Source organism: Boleophthalmus pectinirostris, unplaced genomic scaffold (assembly GCF_026225935.1).
Source record: "Boleophthalmus pectinirostris isolate CB_2022bp ecotype Guang Dong unplaced genomic scaffold, ASM2622593v1 HiC_scaffold_20, whole genome shotgun sequence".
Taxonomy (NCBI): Eukaryota; Metazoa; Chordata; class Actinopteri; order Gobiiformes; family Gobiidae; genus Boleophthalmus; species Boleophthalmus pectinirostris.
The window spans coordinates 11,006,782-11,031,924 of NW_026571153.1; the positions used below are offsets into that span (position 1 = coordinate 11,006,782).

Here is a 25,143-nt window from a genome sequence, read left to right on the forward strand (position 1 = left end):
GCGCATCTTAATTAAGTAAAAAAAATGCTCTTCACAACTTTGAGAGGTCAGAGCGGAGTTTGTATTTACAGTAAAGCTAACAACGACAACGCGCACTTCCTGATTATCTGATATGTTACACTTTTATTAGACTAGTTTGACCAGTTTTTGTCAAGATCTGCTGTTTTGGAGAACACATTTTGTTCAAATACATGCATACAGGGGTTTTCACTGTCATTGCTTTCCTTTTTTAATAGATTTGCATTGTTATTGTTTATCGTCTCATTTCTGATCACAAGTTTGCAAAATGATGTGGTCCAACGGTGTTTGGAGAAGCTGTGCACTGATCTCAGCTGTGAATACAACAGGAGCTACACCATCGCATCTGTTATTCTGCTGAACTCACTGACCATCTCATTCATGACCAACTTTTGTCCATAAAATAAACTTATTATTGTTACTACAAATCACTATGCAATATTTTATCACTCTTTTACACTTTTACACTGAATTCTACAGTCTGTGAAAGACGCTGAATAAATAAACTTTGCTAAAATAATGATTTGATTTGATTACTGTTTTGTACTTTTTATGCTTTACTGTTATACAACTGATAATGTAGTAAGTTTATAAGTTTATGAGACACCCACAGTACAAAATACTGTTATATATGGATGTCAAGTCACTGTAAAGAAATATAGTGTGTAAACCTTTGTACATTTGTCACATCAATTATGTAAAAGTTTGTTAAGTATTTGTTAGTTTTATGTCAATCAGTGCAGTGGAAATATAATGTAACATGTTTAATCTGAATTTATAGCTTTATATTTGCGAAAAAGTAAAAAATCTGTACCTAAACTAAATAAAATCTTACCTTTTTTTAAGATGTTTTGAACCACAGCTCTGCAAACTTATCGACCGGCTCCGAAGTCACTGTCCAGTTATCGCAAATCTCTTCTTCTTCTTCTTCTTCAACTCTTCAATGCCAATTTCTCCATTTTATTTTCCATTTTGTTTCAGCGTCGCAATCTTCTCATCACGCTCAATTTGAATCTCGCTTTCTGGGCTGACCGCCTGGCACTGACCGGTCTAGCTGGCTCTCTGCGTCATTATGTAATAGCTCGATATCAAACTTCAGTCTTCTTTTTCTTCTGCTGCCGCTTCAAACTGAGCTCTCCGACTCGCTCGAAGGGCCTACTTATGTCGTCCACTCCTCCGGGACCCCCTTCCTATGCACAAAAAGAAAAAAAAGTATTCAAACAACTGCTGTTTCTACACATTTTAATTCATTAATTCAACTCCTCCTACCCAGCCCTTCTCCGCCACTGTATGCTATAAAAGGGCTTCTTTGTTGGCCGGCCCTCCTCTGCTGTTTTGGCCTTTGTCAGCTTTCTCGTGTCTACGCTCGATGGTTCATAAGATACAAGAGTGGAAGTTGTTTTGCAGCTACGGAGGTATTTACAAATCAAAGTGAGAGCCCGGACAGGCGCTGGCTTTGTGTCGTGACGGGGGGGCAGCTCGGTGGCAAAGGGGCAGAGAATGGGGGCAATGTCTGTGCGCGGGGGGCAGATGTGTGAAGGCATGCCAGGAGCTGCTCTGTGGACCTGAGGAGGGATGAGAGAGAAAGCGAGAGGAGAGACGGAGGGAGGAAGAGAGGGAGGTAGAGGAGAGGTGAAGAAAGAGAGAGGTAAATGGAGAGATGGAAGGTGAAAGAGCGATTTAGAGGGAGAAAGAGGAGATAGAGCAGAAACTGAGAAAGCGAGGAAGATGGAGAGATACGGAGTGACAAAGTGAGTGATGTAGGTGGAGAACGAGAGGGAGATAAAGGAGAGACCGAGGGAGGAAGAGAGGGAGATAGAGGAGAGATGAAGAAAGAGGGAGAAAGAGGAGAGATAGAGGGAGATAAAGCAGAGATTGAGTAAGTGAGGAAGATACAGAGAGATGGAGCGAGAAAGTGAGAGATGGAGAGGGAGAACGAGAGGGAGATAGAGGAGAGATGTAGAGGGACAAAGAGAGGGAGATAAAGGAGAGATGGAGGGAGAAAGAGAGAGATTCAGAGGGAGATATAGCAGAAATTGAGAAAGAGAGGAAGATAGAGAGAGATGGACAGAGAAAGTCTAAGATGTAGAGGGAGAAAATAGAGGGAGATAGAAGGTAAGGGAGAAGGAGAGGGATGGATGGATGGGATAAGAGGAAGAAAGAGAGAGAGAGAGGAGAGATTGAGGGAGGAAGAGAGGGAGATATAGGAGAGATGAAGAAAGAGAGATAGAAGGAGAGATGGAAGGTGAAAGAGTGATTTAGAGGGAAAAAGACGAGGTAGAGCAGCAATTAAGAAAGCGAGGAAGATGGAGAGATGGAGCGAGAAAGTGAGAGATGTAGAGGGAGAAAGAGAGGGAGATAGAGGGAGAAAGAGCAGAGATTGAGAAAGCGAGGAAGGTAAAAAAGAGATGGAGAGCGAAAGTGAGAGATGTAGCAGGAGAAACAGAGGGAGATAGAAGGAGAGATTGAGGGGAAAAGAGAGGGAGATAGACGGAGAGATAGAGGGAGAAAAACAGGGAGATAGAGGAGAGATGGTGGCAGAAAGAGAGGAAGATAGAAGGTAGGAGTGAAGGAGAGAGAGGGAGGGAGGGATGGATGTGATAATCATGAGAGGAGAGATGGGGAGAGAAAGAGATGGAGATAGAAAGAGAGATGGAGGGGGAAAGAGAGATATAGAGAAGAGATGGAGGGACAAAAAGAGGGAGAAAGAAGGAGAAACAGAGATGGATTTTCCCCTTGTGATGTCATCAAGTCAAAATACAGGAAGTGCTCCACTGTGTTTTTAAACTCCACACACCTTCACTAGAATCATTTGGATAATTTCAGCTCTGAATTTGCCAAACTTTGAAGCCAGAGCTTTTGTTTCAACCTCTTTGAAACTGATTTGCTCTTCATGCAGGAGCAGATTAGAGACTTTCTGTTGGCAATCTCATCTGTCTAAAAGAACAAACAAAAAGCTCCAGGATGCAGTAATCCAGGATTACTTAACACGAGTGAATGAAACGAAACACAACTCCAGCTATGTTTTTGGGGAGGTAACAGCATTATAACATGGCTAAAAGCTCAGAAAAGTAGATATTAAACTTATAAATAGAACACTTTTGTTATGATCTTAAGACTGATCCAGCTTTTCAATATGTCTCGTGTCCTTTGAACTTTCCAACTTTCACATTTTTGCCAAAATATTTACATAATAATATAGTTTTACATCTTGATATTGACAGAAAATGGTTTTACCTTTAAAAATACATAAAATTATTATTATTTATTATGATATAACTGGGACATACCTCCTCCTCGTCTGCTGTACAGTTTATACAAGGTCAGTCTGGTTGTTTTAATGGTGGTAGGAGTAGGTCACTTCCATTATTTAACTATATTGTACAAATTGAAAGACTACTTTAATAAGTCTCTAAAGGAGTATGGAAATACACAGGGTTAAAGTGTAACTCTATGGGACGTCCCTTACAAAACTGTACCTTAAAGGGCAACTGTCAGCTGTATTTAGAGCTGTCCTGATCTTGTTTTGACGAGAGGCGACTCTACCGTCCACCAGCAGGGGGCACACACGCATGAATCTCCACCGGGGCCTCCAGAGCGGACATCTGCAGCCTCTCCTCACCCCTGCTCATGGTTAGAAGCTCAAGGCTATTTGGGCATCTGGCACCTGACTTTTACAATACATAAAACTACTGCAGTTAGGGATGGGACAATTCTGTAAAAAGAGTTGGTTCTACCCTTTCGATTTGGTCCTCGCGTTATTGTTTTTGTGCAGAGATAAAAATACATGTGGTTTGTCAAGCTGCAGGTGTTTTGTTGACACAGAAGTGAGAGTGAGTGCAAGAGGAGAGTCGTGTATACAAAATGCAAACATTTCATTCTGGAGTTTCCAAGCAAATAGTTTCATATTTTTGTTCTTTGACTCACAATGATCATTAAGTTCCTGTTTCAGGCTTAGTAGTTACATCATTAATATCCTAACCTTAACTCCTAGGCCCTTAATTAAACAATTGTCTGAAACATTCTCATTTTAAATTAAGCCTTTGTTTATGCTTTATTTATGTCTAAAGTGGTACTGCTACTGTAATTCCTAACTTTAATGACTGCGCTTTGTACTTTAAGTTGCTCACTATAAGATTACAGGGACAGTGTTCAGTGCTATTCTATGTTTTACTTTTTTTCATTCACTTTTACTGTAGCTCTTTACAGCAACAAATACATTGTTTTTGAGAACAACTGTGTGTTCAAATAAAACTTAGCAGAGGCCTGTCACCTGCACAATATGGCTCCATAGATTCACACGCACATCAATCTGTGAGGCCCTCCGTGCTGTCCGATGGGGGGCCGCTCCTCTCTGTGCTGTCCCCTCTCCTCCTGCTGTATCTGGGGCTCCGCTGGGGCCTCTACAGTGCAGGGGTCCATTTATATATGTGTTTACCGTCGAGCTGGTGATCCTGGGCACGTTTGGAGACCCCCAGTTTCCTGAAAGAGAAAGAGGCTCGAGCTGCACCTGAAGACATAAAGAAGATCAAAGAGATGAACTGTCATCACGGAAACACGGCGTAGAGTTAACTAGTGAGAACACAGCTGGTTAACGGCAGGAAAACATACAGCACAGGCCTATTATGTTTGTATTTATAAAGTAGAAATAAATTTGTGGTAAGTAAGTTAGTTCTGCCTAGCAAGAGATTTGTTAGAGATTAAGTCCATAAACTTGACACATTAAATTGAAAAAACAATTCTTAAAAACTACAAACAGCAAACAAACAAAACAAAACAAAACAAAAAACCCACACAAACAATTTAATCTGTGTATCATTTGTTCATTTGTTTTTCAAAATAAAACCAAAAATAAGAAAATTAAAAAACAATGATTTTCTTCATTATTTGTCTCCAAAATCAAAATGAAAAAAAAAGGATAATGATTAATTTTTTCAGTTTTCGATTTTAGGATTAAATGAATAATGGAAAAAAAGGATAACGACTGTTTCCTGTTTCTGTGACTTAAACTGAGATGCTGGACTTAATGAGGACTGAAGCAGGACTAAACCAGGACAAAATCAGGGCTAAACCAGATCTAAACCAGGTCTAAACCAGGATTGAACCAAGTCTAAACCAGGACTAAACCAGTCTCAGTCCTGGTGTCAGTCCTGGTCAAGTCCTGGTCTCAGTCCTGTCTGGTCCCAGTCTCAGTCCTGGTCTGGTCCTGGTCTCATTCCCAGTCTGGTCCCGGTTTCAATCCTGGTCCTGGTACCGGTCTCTTCCCGGTCTCAGTCCTGGTCTGTCCCAGTCTGGTCCTGGTTTCAGTCCTGATCACCTGACAGTCTACGCGGGCGCACCTCTGGCCTGTCCTGCCGACACTCAGTACTGGTTCAGTCCTGGTTTAGACCTGGTTTAGTGCGGTTTTAATCCTGTTTTAGTCCTGGTTCAGTCTGTATGTGGCGCAAAAGTCCAGCATCGCAATTTAAGCCACGTGAGAAAAGAGGAAATTAGTTGCTTTTTGTTTTCTTATTTTTGGTTTTATTTTGAAAAACAAATGAACGACTGATACACAGATTCACCTTAACTTGTTTCTCCTGACAGAAGGACAAAATTGTTGTTTTATATGGATAGGCCAAGTAATGACATGCGATATTAACCATAAACAAGGACAAAGTATTTCACCATGGACTTCTCATCTGCTCATTAAATTTTCCTGCCTATTATTATTATTAAACTACTGAATTTTCAACCAAGATAAGAGAGTTTTAAAGAATAAATTTGGTACTGTAGATGCTGGTAATCTTGTAAATCGTAATATAAGCAAATTACCATTATCAGATTTGTCATTTTTATCATGAAATGTTAATTTTATCTCCATTATTCGACTGTATGAATGAATGTGACCCTTGCTACATTAAATGAACCCAAATCTTTCTTTTGTTTATTTTCAGTGCAGAGTTTGGGAAGTCACACATGTAGGTCAGCAGTCACCGAGAGGGCGCTGAGCCAAAAGAGGAGGATGGGGCAGAGGAGGTAGAGGAGAAGAAGGAGGAGGAATATCCAGACGACTTTTATTCCTCGGGACGGAAGACGGAAAAGGTTGTGGTACAGGGCTGCAGACAGGAGAGGCTCCACAAAGAAGAGGAAAGAATAATTAGTGTTATTTAGATGAGACCAGTCGGAAAAGTCCTCCCCATTACGCCTTCTCTTTGTACACTTTTGTATAGTGGCTGCATGGTGGCTGCTGTGGAACATAACTAATCCCACAAATTTTCATCTTACTATAATTGAGTAATTATTTTTTTGCAGGGTAATTGGACTTTTTTGAGTAGAACAATCAATCAAAACTTTATCCATATAGCACTTTTCATACATACACAATGCTCAAAGTAGCCTGATTCATCAGCCGATTTCACTTCGTGGAAATCGTCTGACCTTACATTACGATTTGTTCACTCGACAGCAGACGGGTACTATTTTTCATTTAACCAATCGCTACTATTTGGTCGTGACGTATATAATGTGCCGACAACGGAGCTAACTGATATATTAAGCTTTTCCCAAATCCCGTAGGAAGAAGGGCAATAACATCTTTCCCCTTTGATAAAATTCACCAAACATTCTCTTTGTTCCGACTTTAAATCCTCAATCTGGGGAATCACACAGAATGTATGTTTCTTCACTGATTGGCTGGTGCTCAAACTCGCACTTCTGAGAGGATTTTGCAAACCGTCTAGTGTATTCCGATTCCTGACCCAGTCTCTGGAGAGAAATGAAATTGAGCGGAGGCACTAGGAGAGAAAGTGCTTCACAGAAAAACAAATTAGCACCTGAAAACGTATTTACCATGAAGAAAAAAAAGAACACAAACACATGATGTACAGAGCTCAAAGAATATTCGGATTGTGGTTTGAAATAACTGTACTGATAACTGAATATGTGTCTAAAAATCTGCTAGTAATCAGCACTTTGAATTGTATTTTTCATGTACCTTTTACTTTTATTTAAGTACAGTTTCCGCAGAAGTACTCTAGCACATTTTACATTTTAATTACGTAACTGTAATTGAGCACAAATTTGCAGTTCTCTCTTGACCTCTGCGTGTTGGATTGCCTTATCATGCACTCTTGGCCTCCTGCTTCTGTGCACACAAACACACACACTGTTTTCATGTGGCGTCCCCAGAACTGCACTCCACTACACACGGACAAGCAACATACAACAACAAACGCATGAGCCAGACACATGCTACATACAAGGAGCAGAGGGTCAATGACAGGGCACTATGGTGGATGCACTTTAACCTGCATCCAACAGTCTGACACAAAGCTGATAAGAAATTGTACTGTTGTAGAATAAAGTGTGAGTAGTAGTAGCCTGAGAGTTGAAGAGGCATGACTCTGGTCTAACACAGAAATGTATTCAGCATCAGTACAGGACCCAGCATCCATGAACTCAAGTCTGGTCAGGCTATGCTTCTGTTGAAGGGAGTATTATACCTCTGATGGCGTTTGCTCTACTCTAACAAGTATATTAATTTAATTTAGTTTAGTTTATCTGTTTATTTATCAGGGACAATGCACATAAAAACATTGAGCTACACAAAGAGGTCATTATGTTTATGCAAGGTTATAGCAAAATTGTTCATTTCCATCTTTGCTTCCCTGGACAGGTTGCAGTCATAAATGGCGTACATGCCAATAAAATAAAATACAATGAATATTAATGCAATGATTCATCCTGTCAATCAATAAGTAAAACTATAGCCCCATTCAATCTCAGTCATCACATCCATACACTATTTACTTTTTTACAGTTCATATTGCTGCATTGATACAGGGCAGATGAATGTGTACAGGTTTACAGGTTTTGTTAAAAGTCATCGTATGTTCAGGCGTGGAAATATTTCATAATTTGTACATGATATAATTTCACGTGGGAGGGTGTTCCAGAGTGGCCAGGCTGGTGCTACCTAGTGCTTCTGCTCAATTTCATTTCTCTCCAGCGACTAGGTCAGCAATTGGAATACACCAGGTGCCCCAGAAGTTGTAGACCGCGCACTGACCAATCATTGAAGAGCTGTGAAGCCATGACTGGGTCCCTTTTGTGGTACAGCACAACAGTAAACAAAGTGGTCGAGATGGATGTAGACAAAGCCGTATATTCTGTGTTGGCAACGATTCCTGAAATCGAGGATTTAAAGCCAGAAAAAAGAGAATATTTAGTGAATTTTAAGATGTTATTGCCTTCTTCCTACAGGATTTGGTGCATTACATACGTCACAACCAAATAGCAGCGATTGGTTAAATTAAAAAAGTACCTGCCTACCGTCAAGCGAACGAATCCTAATGTTGCGAGGTCAGACAGTTTCTACGAAGTGAAATGTAGTGAAATATGTGTAGTGTTAGTACGATGTTAGTACGGTAAAAAGTGGAATCATTTTAATAAGTTGTGTTCACGTTCTAGATAAAATTTGATGAAGTCATAATTTCAAGGGCGTGTGTAACTCTAACAGAGCTTTACTGTCTTTGAAAGAAATATCAAAAATAGAATTTAATCTTCCAGAAACCTCAGTATTAATTTAATGATTCCTGCTTTAAAGTTGAATAAGGGCATTAATTCCCGAAGCTATTATCAAAAAATTATTTCTTTTATTCACTTGTGCATGCTCATGTGGATCGGCCCAGTGAATACAGGGATATTAAGGATAAACCTGGTCAAAAAATCTGCAATCTGATAGTTTAACAGCAAATTCTACCATTCTGGCCTGTTCTCTAGCTCAGTTTCAAACTATTCATGAGTTTCAAGCTATGGCGATGGTCCTCAGTGATCATAGCAATTAAGCACTTCAAATCACTTCTCACACAGTCACATTTATCTGAAACGCATCATCAGCGTTTACAGAAAGTTGTGATGTTGTTGTGATGTAAACACACCCTGTTCATAATCGGGTAAAGGGAAAGGTTGCAAAAATTAAGTGGTATACAGGTTTCAGCTTCCTGTTATTCGTGCATTTGAGTTTCCTGTTGTCGCTGCACATTTTGAAGTGTGCAGAGACATTTTGAAGATAGTTAGTCGCTATGCCAATGTACTGAATTTCTCATTACTCTGAAACCTATGGATAAAAGTGTAAAGTGAATAAAGAGTAAGTTCATCACGGAGCGGTTAAAATAGCATAGAAAGTCATGGAAAAATAATATATATATACAGTTCATGTGTCATCAGTGAAAATGGCTGTTCAGGACGACAAAAAGGACAGGCCACCCTAATTCTAATCATGTACTGGCCTGCCACAGTCATAATTGTAGTATTGTTGTATAGTGAGTGTTTTTTTAAAACATACATAGGCCTATTGGAAATTCTGTAAGCATTAAACGAGAAACTGTGCATTGTGCAGTTTTAACGTACAAGTCGTTCATATGTGGAGTCGTAGTTGTACTTCATGCTCCTCGGCAAAGTATTAAAGCAGGCAAGTTAGCCATTAATATTCTCACTGACAGTGGGATAAAACCTACAAAATAATAAGCTACAAGATTTGATTTCACTGTTATGTTTTCTATCTAGGGCCTGAACAAGCTTCTTCCCCTTGAAGGAGAAAATAAAAAGTACAGTATTGGAATGATGTAAAACTGAGCTCTAACTCCATCTGCTGGTTAGAGTGTTGTACAACATATGCAGTCTAAATAAAATATACCACGTTTCTACTACCACAAATAACATCTGGAGTATTGTATTCAGAGTTTTTGTGGTCTAAATTTGGATCTTGGGCAAAAAAAACAAAAACATTGACAATATGCTTAACAATGCTCTATATGTAAATGTAAGATGTTGCTTTGCCAGAAATGTTCCACAGTCACTTACCTATCTCCACTGAGACAAGCAGGTGACACCAACAGGCCAGGTTACAGGTCAGGTTTGTGAAAAGGCGACCCCTGCTTTCTGCATGTTTTGTTTTGTCTGGTATTGTTTGCAATGAAAACATCTGTAATTGAATAAATGCAACATAAATAAGATCAATGTAAAAGCATTCCCGTCAAAGCAATTACATCTCAGAAAAGTTACATACTGCACCTTTAAGGATGAGGATGACAGAAAATACCAGTTGCCGCCACACCCACAATAAGCATGTTTAAACCATAGACTGTATATATAAATGGACAGAGCTAACATCTCTCTGAAACTGCTGCTGGAAGCCTCATCATTTTGGTCTTAAAGCAAGAAGGTTCTGGGTTCGATCCCCGGGTCGCCCGGGCCTTTCTGTGTGGAGTTTGCATGTTTCTTCCCGTGTCTGGACTGGTGCTCCAGTTTCCCCCATCAACCCAAAACATGCTACATAGGTCTCCATAAACAGTTGATAGTCAAGGTCAGTTAAATACAATCAATTCAGTCATTGTGTCCTTAGGCAAGACACTTCACCCACATTGCCTAGTATGAAAGTGGTGTGTGTGTGAGTGATGGTGGTGGTCGGAGGGACCAATGGCGCCGAATGGCATGGCAGCCGCGCTTCTGTCAGTGTGCCCCAGGGCAGCTGTGGCTACAATAGTAGCTTTCCATCACCAGGGTATAGAGTGAATGAATAATGCTGTATGAATGAATGCTGAATAATGCTCTGTAAAGCGTCTTTGGGGACAGAAAATGTATGTGAAAGCGCTATATAAATAAAGACTTACTTACTTAAAGGAACAGTTCGGAATTTTCGACATAGGACTTCATTTCCTAGTGAGCCAGAGTGTTGGAGACATGTGGAGAGACTTTTAAATATTCCATCCAGTGCTTGTTTTTACAGAGGTCGCTGGTGCTAGGCTAGTGCATGTCAATGGCCATAGTTATCCTGCCACAAAAAAACAATCTTAAAACACCCAAAGCAAATCTATTATTACACCAGACTGTCGATGTAAATGTCTGTGTTGACAGAATAATGTTTAAAATAAAACTAACCTTGCATCACATGAATCGTCACATGTAGAGGAACTATTTTCTCTTATATCAGTCCGCCGCTGCCAAGCTTTCAATCAGGAAGTACAACTCGCTGCTGTTGGTCACACATAAATCCTTCAAACGCAAGATTGGTTTTACTTCTAAAATTATTTTATCAACACAGACATTTACATCGACAATCTGGCGTAATAATAGATTTGCTTTGGATGTTTTGTGGAGTGGGTAGTACTGTTTTTAGAGGCAGGATAACTGTGGCCATTGACATGCACTAGCCTAACACCAGCGACCTCTGCAAATACAAGGATTGAATGGAATATTTTAAAAAAGTGTCTCCACATGTCTCCAACACTCTGGCTCACTAGGAAATGAGGCCCTATGTCCAATATTCCAAACTGTCCCTTTAAAATGTATTCCCTTTAAAATGTAAAATGTATATGTAAAACGTATTGACCCAATCTACATGATCCTGGAGTTTTTATTTTGCTTTTTCCATAAATAAATTCCTGTTGACTCCAAATTTGCGCCTGTAATCACGAGCATCATGAGCTTCATTTGACTGGAGCTGAACACTCTGGGGGGACGTCACACTCGCTTAACCCACTGTTTTATACAGTCTGTGATTTAAATCCATTGTTACAAGCCATAAATTCTAATAGAGCTGTCCAAATCAAGTAGAAATATGTAACTTCATGCTATCTGTGCACAATTTAATTATAACAAGATTCTATTCATACTGTATGTACATCAAAATGGATTACTGCCCCTGTGATTTATGGTAAGTTGCATAACAGTGAGAAATTGACCATTAACTATGGCACAGACACAACACAGCAAGTCGGAAGTTTGTTAAAGATAAAGCCAGTAGCAAGGTCAGCCATTTTAAACTCATAGAGCGACGTTAAGTCAATATTGAGCAATGATTTAAAAGAATCTATGGAAAAGGGAGTAGCAGTAGAAGTAGTAATAGTAGTATTGTATGTAGATGCTGAAAGTTGTATTAAAATGTCTTGCATTGGAAACCAGCTGATCTTCTCACATTATTATGACATTAAACTTTCTGAAGAGAGGTGGGAATATATATATATAAAAAAATAGTATCAGAATAGCTGTTTTAAAGACATACAAAACTAAAATCAAATATATTGTTGGCATTTAAATGATTAAAAAGTACCTCTTGTGCAGTCTCTTAAACAAGGGTATGGCATGATATTTCTGCACTGTTGTGGTTAATTCGATGGCCTATTCACATTTTATTAAACTTAAACCTCAAACAAGAAGACGCATTTCTATTTCTGAAACTGCTTGGCTCCACCTTGCGATGTCATAAAGTGATAGTTTCAATTCAACAGCTGCCTTTTACCTTTAGTTCAGCAGGTTTTGTGTGTTAAAGATGTGTGAATGAAACAAAACCCAACTCCAGGCATGTTTTTGGTGATGAAACAACATTGTAACATAGATAATGTGTAATATGGGCCCTTTAAACTCATCTGACCATTTGTGTGTGGCAATATTATCCGCCTCCATGACACTATTGGGCTGTTTTCCCATTAGCAGCAGGTCTTTGGCACTGTCACCTGGAAAAAACAAGTCACATAGGTCAATGTTATGTAAGATAGAAAAAAGAATAAAAATCACCGTCCTCATTGCCATGTCCCAACTTCAGTGTCCATGTGCCAAAACTGTGCCAAAAACCATTTCAGAGTGGTCAAATATGGTCATTTACCCATGTCCAGGATGATGCAACCAACTTCAACCTCAACTCTTTCATAATGTGTTTGAAATCCAGGACCAGCAGCAAGCATCAACATTTGTAATGCTTTTTTGTCATATAGATCAATCACAATTTTTATGATTTGACTTTATTCAGCTTATTAAGACAGACTTTGAATTTAATACAAAAGAAGTCCAATTCCATGGAGATATTATTACTTTGTCTTTAATGATCCCCAGTACATTATGAAATGTTTTATCTTGCATTTTCCAAGACAGTTTTTTTTTGTTTTGTTTTGTTGTTTTTTTTCATGAAAAATATGCACTCTCAGAAGCTTAGCAAGGCCCAGCCTGGTTAGTACATATAGGACACCAAAACCGTGGGAGTTGTAAAAAACACCATTGTGTCCTTAAGCAAGACACTTCACCCACATTGTCCAGTAAGAAAGTGGTGTGTCTGTGTGTGTGATGGTGGTGGTCAGAGGGGTTGCGCAGATTGATGGCCTCACTTCCATCAGTCTGCAGTAGTAGTTTACCACCATCAAGTGTGGAGTGAATGAATAATGTAAAGTGCTTTGGGGGACATGAAAGGCACTATATAAATTCAATGATTAATTCTTACTGTGAGTGGGATCACAGATCCACAGATCTGACCAGTAACTTGGGTTGTCACCAGCTTGTCTTCATGGAAATAGATCTATTCAGTCATAGTCTGGGACATTTCAGGCAACGCAGTAATGAGGCAAGTTGGTGGTATATTCGCTCTGTCAGTAAGTATAAGTTATGTAGTGCAGGTTGCATGCTTCATCAGTGATCTCACACAAGCGCATGTTCCCAGCCTGTCACGTCGCCAAATGAATAGAGCCGCTGTGTAGAGCCACTGTGACTGTTTAACTTTAACATGTTCAACAAATGCACAGGCATAACAGACCAGTATAAAAGTGCCCTTGTAAACATCGGTGACAGAAACGGGAAAGTTTTCAGGAAAATCGCTGGAGATCTCAAACACAAAAGCACCTTTTATTTCACATATCAGCATGAAGTTCAGTCTGAAGTAGTCAAAGTGTCATGGAAAAACAAACATTGATGTAACCCAATACTGTAGGCTGGAGTAGTGATTATAATGTTGCAATGCCACATGTAATTCTTGTGGTTATTGCATTACTTTAAAGTAAACATATTATGCTTCTTTTTTTTAATACTACCATTGGGGTGCACTATGTAACTTCTCTAGTGGTACACCCGACATAGCGCATCTTTAATTGGCCTATATTAAGATATGTTATAATGTTGTTTCCTCATCACAGTTTTGATTTATTTCATTCACACGTTTACCACACAAATCCAACATTACAGTATTACAGGGCGAAAAGTTCACCATTCAATTTTGTGTAATATAGGACCTTTAAGAATAAAAGTTTTTACAGTATGTATATAGCAAAATTTTTGACATAATGTACTCTTTTTAAAGTCAGATAATACTGTTTTTAAATATAATACTAAATAAAAACTACTGTAAATATTGACCCCATTCACTTCTTTGTATGATCTATTTTACATGTGGATCGTAGCATCTACGCACAATGCAGTGGTGGGGTTACGTTCATGAGTGACCTACAGTTTAAAGACTTATCAGTGCATCATCTGAAAGAGTGTCTGTCTGTGGCAGTGAAAACCAACCTTTGATTTGAGTCCACTCTTATCTTTATGGGTTCTGGGTTACACAACACACATCCCCCAATGGTCCAGAAATTTCTTTTGCACATCTAACAAATAAAAACACATACACTTTTAATATTTTGCGGATATTTCAAATAGCATTGCATATGCATTATTATGGCAAAAATGTATGAACAGACACTCATGCATCATCCATTTGGCTCTCTCTGTATTTTCTACACAGAAGGATATCAGTCTGGTCAACACACACCCTATTACCTCCTGAGCCTGGTCAAACATGATCGTGCAATCAGATTTGATTTTCCAATGACGCATGTGAAATGAAGGAGTTCAATATTCACCTATCACTTTCTAATGTGTGACTTTATTTGTCCCTGAGGAAAAATTTAAGCTCACTGGACAGTAAAATACAATAATAAGAGAAAGCTCAAAAAAATCTCAGAGCAGCTCAACAGATAGGGTCATCAGGTCAGGTATAAGGGCAGTGTGGGGAAAGTAATAGCCCTTTGGACAAAAGTGTCTCTCTTCTTTGTCCTCTCTATACTCTGTGTGACGCTGTCCGGGCATCACAGCAGTGTCCGGGGGGGAGTCAGGGGAACTCTGGACACACAACAGTAAAGCACCTTCTCCGAACTGTACAAGCCGCATTTCTTAGTTGATCAAAATTCCCAAATATTAATGTAATGTTAAATCTAAATTTAAAAAGTGTAAAAACTACTCAGTGCTCCAGCCAGTCAGCCACAAAATCAATCAACCACGACCATGGCAACCACCATGTACAAAAATGCACAGTGGGCACTCCGGTCAACCTAAAACATGCACAGCAGGTGAAATCCGCCAGCTAAGGTAGACACGACGAAGCCTATCTCACGATGTGGAGATGCTCCAGCGACACTGAAAGATGGGTCAAAAGCAGAGGACATTCCTAAGGCGCGATAAAATATTCCTTATTACTGTTAAAGAAAACTGCTATAAAAGCTTTACAAAGACCTCTGGTACTAGTTCGATCTTGCAATGTTGATTTAATGTGCCCATGTGCCTAAACTTGATGGGGTAAATGTGTTTTCTAATGACACAAAACTGTTACTAAATGTGTTTCTTTGGTGATATTATATCTTAGTTCTGTATATCTCGATGCACTAAACAGATGGAACCAAGCAAAAATATTCAGTCCTTGACCCATTTCTGACCATTCAAAGTCTTCATCACATAAATATGTGTGTTCTGTAAAACAGTTCAGTGGGCGGTGGGGTCATCTCTGTGTGCACACATGTAGTTAATGTTATAAAATCCTAATTTGTGTGCACTTTGTATCTGTGTTAAACTGGTATTTATATAAGGCTTGCTAACACTACACTGATAATATTTGTCACTGCAGTAAAATGTCCCAGCTCCATGTGTGACCTGATGCTTTGCTGTGTCTGTGCCAAGGGACTTTATGTAATGATTACTGGATTGGGACTGCATGTACCTTCTAGACTGTTTAACTGTCCCATATATCCTGTTGTTAAGGTTTACAGTGAAGTGCAAAAGGCATGAATCTATAAGAGTACAAGGACAGTCTCACAGTGTTCCTCCAATCCAAAGACTCCAAAGACTCAAACCAGATAGGGCTACATGATTTGGTCGGTGATTTGGTATTGTGTTAGCAATAAAATTTGCAATATATGTTTCAAAAAATAGTATTCTGTTCTGAGTACACATTGAAAATAACACCTTGACCAGGAGCAAGCGCCAACATTTGAGAGAAGACTAAAATTGATAAACGAATACAAGAAGCCCACACATTTCACAACGTTTGTACTGATGTAAACGATTTTCTATCAAAAGAGAGGATATTCTGTTCTTTGCAGAGAACATCTATTAAATAATTACTGCATTTTCATTTCAAATTGCGCCAACTACACTTGTGATTTCCGTTCAATTTTGTTATATTGTGCAGGCCAGCTCTAAACATACATTTTGAAATATTTTGTTGTCTCCAATGTTACGTCTCAAACCAGTGAAGATCTTGTCAAACACAATGTATGATGATAGGTGTGAGTGGCTGAATTTTAAAGTTGCAAACAGCTACAAGCATTTTCAGCTGCAGTTTCCTCTGAGCACTCCAGTTTCCACATCAACCAAAAACACACATACTCCAGCTGAGGTAGTTCTGACCAAACCCAGCTAAAGATCTGAAGATGGGTCCCCAAGCTCCTCACAGGAAGAATCCGTGTATCATTCGTTCATTCGTTTTTCAAAATAAAACCAAAAATTATTTATTATTTTTCTCCAAAACCAAAAAAAAAAGATAATGATGTGTTTTTTCAGTTTTCGATTTTGTGTTTAAATAAATAATGGAAAAAACGGATAACGGCCGTTTCCCATTGAAGTGACTGAAACTGCAATGCCAGATTTTTACAGACTGAACCAGGACTAAAACATGACTGAGTGTCAGGACGAGTCCGGAGGTGCGCCTACATAGACCAGCACCAGACCGGAATCTGACCGGGACTGAGACCGAGACCAGACCAGGACCAGAACAGGACCAGAACAGGACCAGGACTGAGACCAGGACTGAGACCAGGACTGAGAGCGAGACCAGGACTGAGACAAGGACTGAGACCAGGACTGAGACCGAGACCAGACCAGGACCACATTGGGACTGAAACCAGGACTGAGATCAGGACCAGACCGGGACTGAGACCAGGGCAAGACCAGGACTGAGACTGGGACTGTGACTGGGACCAGACCTGAACTGAGACCAGGACTGAGACCAGGACTGAGACCAGGACAAGACCAGGACTGAGACACTGGACTGAGACCAGACCAGACCGGGACTGAGACACTGGACTGAAACCAGACCAGACCGGGCCCAGACCGGGACTGAGACCAGGACCAGACCACGACTGAGACCGGGACTGAGACTGGTGTAGTCCTGGTTTAGTCCTGGATTAGACATGGTTTAGTTCTGGTTCAGTTCTAGTTTAGACATGGTTTAGACCTGGTTCAATCCTAGTTCAGTCTGTATGTGGTGCAAAAGTCCAGCATCGCAGTTTAAATCACGTAAACGGGAAAAGGACGTTATCCGTTATCCAAAAACAAATGAACAAATGATAGACGGATTAGGAAGCCCCAGCAGCACTGAAAGATGGGTCTAATGCAGAGGACAAATTTACCCAGACAGTCAAGTGTACCTTAAAAAGTCCACGATCAGCCCCTCCGACCACCACCATTCATCAATAAGTCGGTCTTCTAGATGGCTGTATCATTGCATTATAAGCTTGTTTTTGCAGGATGAAAGCTCAAGTTTTCACACGCTTCTCACTAATGGCCTGAGTAATCTGTTCTTCCACCGCTAAATCAGTTATGTGATGTGTGTCGCTGTGAATCAAACATTTAGCCTGATCCTCTGAACCATGGGCTAAACACAAACCATGTGCAGGTCACGTACTCTGTATCACCATCCGTGCTGTAAGATCAAGGATACATCCACGAGACTCCATCTACTTTTAACGTGCAAGGACAAGCAACACTTCTCCAATTACGTTTGAGTGATTCAATAGTCAAATTCAGGATCTATACATAGGCTGTCTAATTTCAGCACACAATCACCTGTCATTTAGAAGCCTTTTACATGCAACAATTTCACAGTAAACAGTTCTTGTTCAAGTGTTTGTCCCCTGATCTGAAGATTGACGGTTCAAATCCCGATACAGGTAGTCCGTGAGATTCCAGCTCACACAAATGAATGCTGTTAGTGAACTTGAGCAAGACAACTCACCCACCTTGACTTCAGTGTCTGTGTACAATGGTGTATTTGTGTATGTATGAATAGATGGTTCTTTGATGTAAAGTGCTGTGAAAGTGGAAAAGCTCTGTACAAGAATGTGACCATTTACTGTTTAAGGATTTTTCCCATTTACATTGCTTTACATTGTTAATCACTTTGAAAACTCTCCTAAGTTTTCGTCATTCTGGAGGTCACGGTCACATACATCATTTAAAGAATAATAAACTGACTGAACCTGATCGAAATGTAGATCCAAACCCACAGTCTGTATGTATACGTTTCTGACCTTAGTTGGCGACGGTGCCCTGGTTTTTTGAGGACGTTACACGATAATTTCTTGTTTAATATATGGGAGTGTTGCCAATATACACTGGGTTTGTTTTGATTTTTAATCTTGTTTATTCTAGTCCAAAATCTAATGCACAAGACTGACTTCTTGGAATGAACAGTGGAACTGAATAAATACCTTTTGCTTCAAGCTACAGTGGCCCATTCTATATATCTTATATTCAAACATGTATCATAGTTCAGTGAACATAGACACTTCATGAAAGGTGAGTAAAGTGTCTTGCCCAAGAAAACAACAACAGTATTCAATGGACTGAACATATTGGCCTCTGTACTGCATATATACTAGCCTTTCACTTCGTAGAAACCGTCTGATCTCGTAGCATAGGATTCGTTCGCTCGAAGGTAGGCAGGTACTTTTTTTTCATTTAATTAATCGCTGCTATTTGGTTGCGTCTTTCACCTTGATAAAATTCACTGAACATTCTCTTTGTTCTGACTTTAAATCCTCGATCTCTCTCTTCGCTGATTGGCCAGTGCCCGAACTCACACTTCCGGGGTTTTTGCAAACCATCTAGTGCAGGGGTGTCCAAACTTTTTTCATCAAGGGCCACATATCTAAACACAGATGAAGCAGAGGGCCGATCGAGGCCCGTAGACTGGAGCTCAGTACAGTGAAGAAATTAAATATGTGAATGTTTAACACATTAGAATGAATCATCAGTCTTTATTCATGCAAAGATCCTTAAAAACACACACTAAATATTAAATATTAGCTTTATCAAGGTAGATTTTCAGAAAAAATGCAGTAAAAAAAATATTTTTATTTGATGCAAGGTAATTTGGGCCATTTCACCTGGAAGTCTGAGGGCTTAGAAAAATTTGTCTGAGGGCCACATTTGGCCCCCGGGCCATAGTTTGGACATGCCTTCTCTAGTGTATTCCGATTCCTGTCACTGGAGAGAAATGAAATTGAGCAGAGGCACTAGATGGCGCCAGCCTGGCTACATATATACAGCCTGGGCCTTTCTGTGCAGTGTTTGCATGTTCTCTCTGTGTCTGGGTGGGTTTCCTTCAGGGTTTTCCTCATTAACCCAAAACATGCACAACAGGTCTAATCCTCCAGCTAAGGTAGTCCTGATCCACTAAAGTAGTCCTGATTCCCTAAGGTAGTCCTGATCCCTCAAGGCGACACTGTGGTGCCCACTGCTCCTGATGCGTTGTCCCAGCAGCATTGAAGGATGGGTCAAATACAAAGGAAACATTTCTCCACAAGGACCTTATCATAAAGTGGACATGACTTGTATTCATGGTTATTTACTTATTGCTTGGATAATTACTGTGGTAAATGTTATCATATTTAAGTGGCATTTTCTAAAAATAAAGTTGAGAAGAAAAATACTGAAATGCAGAAAGGTAGCCTAGTCTTGAGTACTAAAACAAAATACCTATGTCATCAACACACATTTTTTGTTGTAAAATATTCATTAAAATTATGTTAACTATGTTTTAGTGAAATGAAAAGTCCAACCTGTAACATATTTGTGGTTCTTGTTTTCCACACTAAGGACACACATAATGAAAAAATGTCAATGCAATGTCATCATCAAATGACTCTCCATTGTTCCGTCACAAGACAGAAGCCAACACATGATGCACTCTCTTCAGCACCGACAAAATTCAGCATGAATCAATCTAAAGCTTTGAAAATGACATAAAACTTGGTGAATGAAAATGGTTTGCGTGTCCAATTGAAAAACTACTTTTTTTATACCCATGTCTCTATCATCTAGCTTTAAAACAATAATAGTTAAATTTTTGCAATTGAGATGAGATGAGTCTGGCCAAAGAACACAACAAAACAGACTGAGGGATTTGATCTGCAACATCTAGCTTCAGATGTGCTTATACTGACAAGACTTTGTAAACCACTTCAGCAGTAAAATACAATTAAACAGATCTGACCTTCAGCAAATACAGCCAGTGTTTTTATAACAAACTCCATGTTTTATTAGCATCTCTGAAGAGTTTTGACCCAGTTGATGCTGTGAGTTTTAACAAAGTAATTTTACAATTAGAACCAGTCACATGCTTTTTAGACCTTTTTAAATCTGTTTTTAGTTTTTATATAAAGATGGTCTTAATATTGTGAATTATTCACTACAGACAGGGGTATTTCCTATGTCTCTCAAAACTGCTTTGAGAGTTTTGAGAGGACAAAACAGCAGGTTGGACCCATCTCCCCCTAATAACTACAGACCAGTGTCCAACCTGCCATTTTTAAGCAACATTTTAGAGAAGATTATTTTTAATCATGTTAATGATTTTATTATGTCAAATAATGCTTGTGAAATGTACCAATTTGGTTTCAGAGCCACAGCACAAAGACTCTTCTTAGATCTAATATGGATATGAAAAAACTGTCTATTCTTGTCCTCTTAGATTAGTTTCACATCAGTGTTTAACACTGCTGACCACTGTATTCTACATACTGTACACACTGTATTCTACAGCATACAGTTGGTCTCTCTGGGTCTGTTTTTAACTTTTATTTTAGCATTGGGGAACACTCTTCTATAAAATGAAAAAGGGAATGTGGTGTTTCTCTAGGCTCAATTTTAGGTCAAATATTAAGTTTGTCAGTAAAGCTGTTTTTTTATCATCTAAAAATGTGGCCAGAGTCAGACTATTTCTCTCTTAAGCCAGCACAGAGACTTAAATACAAGCTTTTATTACATTTATTACTGTGCTGACTACTGTAATGCTCTCCTTTCTGGTCTTCCAAAGAAAACATTTGCATGTTTGAAGCATCTCCAAAACTCTGCAGCGCTGTTACTGATGAAGGCCCGACACAGAGAGCTTCCATGAGCATCAGGATAGATTTTAAAGTACTTTTATTGGTTTATAGTTATTGGTCTTAGTCCTATTTATTTATCTGATCTGCTTCTATCATATGAGCCTGTCAGACACTCAGGCCCTCAGGTCATATTTTAACTGTCCAAAGAGTCCAAAGTAAAACTCACAGTGAGGCGTCATTCGGTTTTTACAGCCTCCATCTGCAGAACAGTGGACCTGAGGATCTGATGACCTTACTGAAAAGACTTTTACTTCTTACTTTATCTAAGTCTGAATTTAACCACTGATATCGCTTAAGATTTAGACATGTTAGCGACTTTTTCCTAAACAGATATTCTTTTATTGTTGCATTTTACTACACAATGTGACCATATTTAGTTCTTTACTGTGTGTGAGTAAACAATATATGGTTTAGTCTATAAGATAATATCAAATTGTTGCTGAGCACCTCAAATATTGTAAGAAAACTCAGATTCAGATTACAGATATTGACCAGGTTTATGTTTAATCTCTGTAAATACTGGGCCTATCCACATGAAACAAATACAGACAGAAGGATCAATATCTTCTCTGTCAGATTAAATAAACAAAAGTTAAAAAGGGTTTGAATATTTTTTGCAAAGAGAGTGAATCTCTCGTACAGTTACATTTGCCCCTTCTCTTATGACATTATCAAACTCCAGAACCTATAAAAAATAAAATACAGGCATTTCAGTTTTTGTCAATAGTCTTCGCTTCCAATACTGCAACCTATATCTCTAAAACCCTGACCTTAATTTATAGTCTGATTTGAACTGACCTGAAAACTGTAGTAAGGTACACAAGAACGCGACACTACACTCCATCAAATCCTCTGCTCTGATTGGTCGAGCCAGAGGCGTTAGAGGCACACCGAAGAGCTAAGCGGGTCAAAGGGTATCCACTTCAGCTTGTGTTATGTATTGATCAGAACTGTACAGCTGACAGCTCCAAGCGCATACAGAGGTCACACAGTCGGAAGTCACAGTGACGCGGCTGAACTTAAACCATAAACAAAATTGACACCAACGTCACACTGAATGTTATGGACCGGTATCTTTGGTCCTGGACAAAATAAAGTACACGTCAATAGGACCTCGTGTTCACTTTCAAAAGCCTGTACCGGTTTAGTAGCTGTAGCTGTTTGTCAGTTTTTACATTTTCTGGTGAAAGGTTGGTCATTTGTTAACACACAGGTCAACATATCTGACTGACAGCCTCAGTTCCGGTACATGCTGTGACGACGATTAAAAAATTACCAGCATCAAGTGGGGAGTTGAAGAATATTGCAAAATTATGCATATCTTGAAGAATAATAATGAACCAATTCGAGAAGCCTGGTGAAATACACAAAAAGGTTTAATCTTTGTCACAGCAGATAGGACAGGGCCTGCCACTCTCTTAAGTCTCTCTCCTCTCAACGAGTATCTCCCCAGAGTCTACTCCTCCAGATCATTATTTTCCAAAGACTGGGATTGCAACCCTCAGGTGGGTCACAAGACATTTTTTTTTTTTTATCGTCTTGTCACGATCTGCATGTAGGTTTGCAGTATACAGTTCTGACACATGCTGAAATGTTAAGACATGTTTTGTATAATTTCTGTTCTTTGTTGAATTATTTTAGTGACTATTTTGTTCCAATATTGCTGGTTCAATTGAATGCTGAAAAGAAAAAGAAATGGGCTACATTTAATGTCCAAATAGGCGACTTATGGATCCTTTTATTGCTGGTTCCTTTACTGTTTTTCATTGTTTAAAACTTGAGTAATACTAATTGTCCAGAGAAACACGATCACTCAGTCAACAATAAAATATCCTCATTAATGTTCAATAATGGTCAAATCCACCTTTATTTTGTGATTTACGAGTAATGTCTATTGACTTGGGTCGCAAAGGTTTATGACTTTTTGAGTATTTATATCAGAATGACAAAGTTACATGCATATCAAAACAGAGTGACTTCTGGTTCACACTTTTACAGGTAAAACAACAAAGTGTTTCCTGTGGGATGGGGACAGTGCCAGCTGAGTGTTCCTGCATATTAATGTCTGGTCTGGGTCTTGGATAGAATCACATTTATTTACATAAAGACAGACTATGACATAAATCTTATCTTCACAATATACTTTCCGTCACAGCAATATGTAAATTGAATGCATTATGATCCATGACTAATTAAAAAAAGTATTGTATGTATTTTGAAGCAACAAAAACCGTCCCTGTTAAATGTAATCTTTCTCCAGCCCTGAACCTGAGCATAGATATAATTATTTATATTTTATTTATAAATAAATAAATAGTTTGGCTGAGCGTACAGTAGAGCAGAGCCAGTGATCCGCAGCTGCTCATCATAGCTGCTCACAAGAACGAAAGGCTGTCACAGATTCTCCACACTCCCGCTGCACCAAACCCTGCTCCAGGCTCCTGTTCTGTTCACACACATTTTAGGCTGAGTTTACGTCAGAATGAGCTCCACGTTTTAGGTCGCAAGATCCTAAAAGTCAAAGCAGTTCATGACAAACCCATAAGAGGTTTCTATGATAAGATGTGTGTATGTGACAGCTGTCCCAAAAGTTGGTATTTAAAGTAATTACTTCTACTTGAGTAATTTTACAGTGTAACAATACTTTTACTCAAGGGTGAAATGTAAACAGGCCTAATTCCAAATATTTATGTTATTGTTATTGCATAGATTTTTGGGTAATAGTACCAAAAATTGTTTGTGAGTAGATTTTTAAACATTAACTTGTACACGAGGATATAACCACACAATTGTAATAACAAGGTGGTTTACTTCAAGAAAAGTATCAAATCTTTGTCAATTACAAATCCTGTTACATACGTTTTCATGTTACATTCATGGTACATACATTCCCATATATTTAAATGACTAATGTTGACTTCACAAGCACCGGTCTGTGGGAAACACTGCTGATAAAGTGAACTCAAGGTTGTCTTATCTGTGACACTATAAGGAGTTTCACATGGTGCATACAGTAGATGTCGGTTACTGTTTCATGCATTTCACAGTTATTTTTATGGCACATTGACTATGGGACTGGAGCAGATGACTTACCTTGTGACTGTCCTGTACTGTACCGATCAACCCGGACTTAAGCTGAAACAAACCAGTTAAAATGTGATACATGTTATTTATAACTTTAAAAAAGCACTGTGTGACCTTTCTGGTGGAAGTCCATCACTTATCTTCATGGAGATGTTAACGCTTTCTATCTTGCATTTATTCAATTATAGCTGTTTATAGCAGTTTTTTTTTTTACCACCTCTCCACAGATTTTGACCTGTAACTTGGTCTGGTGCCTTCACATGTTTGTCTCCATGTAAAAACATTACAGTGAAAGCAATAACATCTCCTTGAACTCAACCAAAAAAACCTTTCACTTATCACAAAAATGATGCAACATGTTTTGACACATTTTGAACACCATGTGACCGTTCCCTCAAGTTATATTTGGATTAAAATGTGGAAAAAAACTGCTAATAAACACATGTTCCCTCTGTTATATAATGGAAGAAGATTAAGACCGTTATCTGTATTTTGTTACTAACTAACTGGCTAACAATGCATTCCATAAACTTTATTATGGATAGTGCAAACAGTTATGAGCTCATATCTTTAACGATAAGCCTTTCAACTTATCTGACAATTTACATAAAAATATCAGGAGAGGGGAGTAGGTAGCTCTGTCAAAATATGAAAAAATAAAATGGAATTCACTTAGCTACCCCATGATAACGCACTTTGCTTGGGGCAGGTACAAAGAAAGTGGCATTTTTCATTTAACCTTATAAAATTTAACTTGTGACCAAATCATGCAGGCTAGAGGCGAATGCATTTTTTGTTGTAATTTGGTAAC

The 25,143-nt window shown here is 38.9% G+C and overlaps 1 protein-coding gene across 3 annotated transcripts in view; it reads right to left on the bottom strand.

The window, feature by feature from the left end:
* Positions 1–12,510, bottom strand: part of kcnj10a (potassium inwardly rectifying channel subfamily J member 10a) — a 32,391-nt gene extending 19,881 nt beyond the window's left edge. Inside the window, exons 1-4 of one of the 3 annotated variants that reach the window (XM_055156720.1) lie at positions 12,431–12,510; positions 9,862–10,339; positions 4,292–4,528; positions 854–1,208 (exon numbers count right to left, since the gene is read on the bottom strand). The gene's annotated coding sequence lies outside the window, so the exon portion shown is untranslated. Of the gene's footprint in view, positions 1–853; positions 1,209–3,497; positions 3,691–4,291; positions 4,688–9,861; positions 10,340–12,430 lie in introns of those variants that run through there. The other 2 variants (XM_055156721.1, XM_020936500.2) reach the window with 2 other exon arrangements.
* Positions 12,511–25,143: the final 12,633 nt, after the last annotated feature.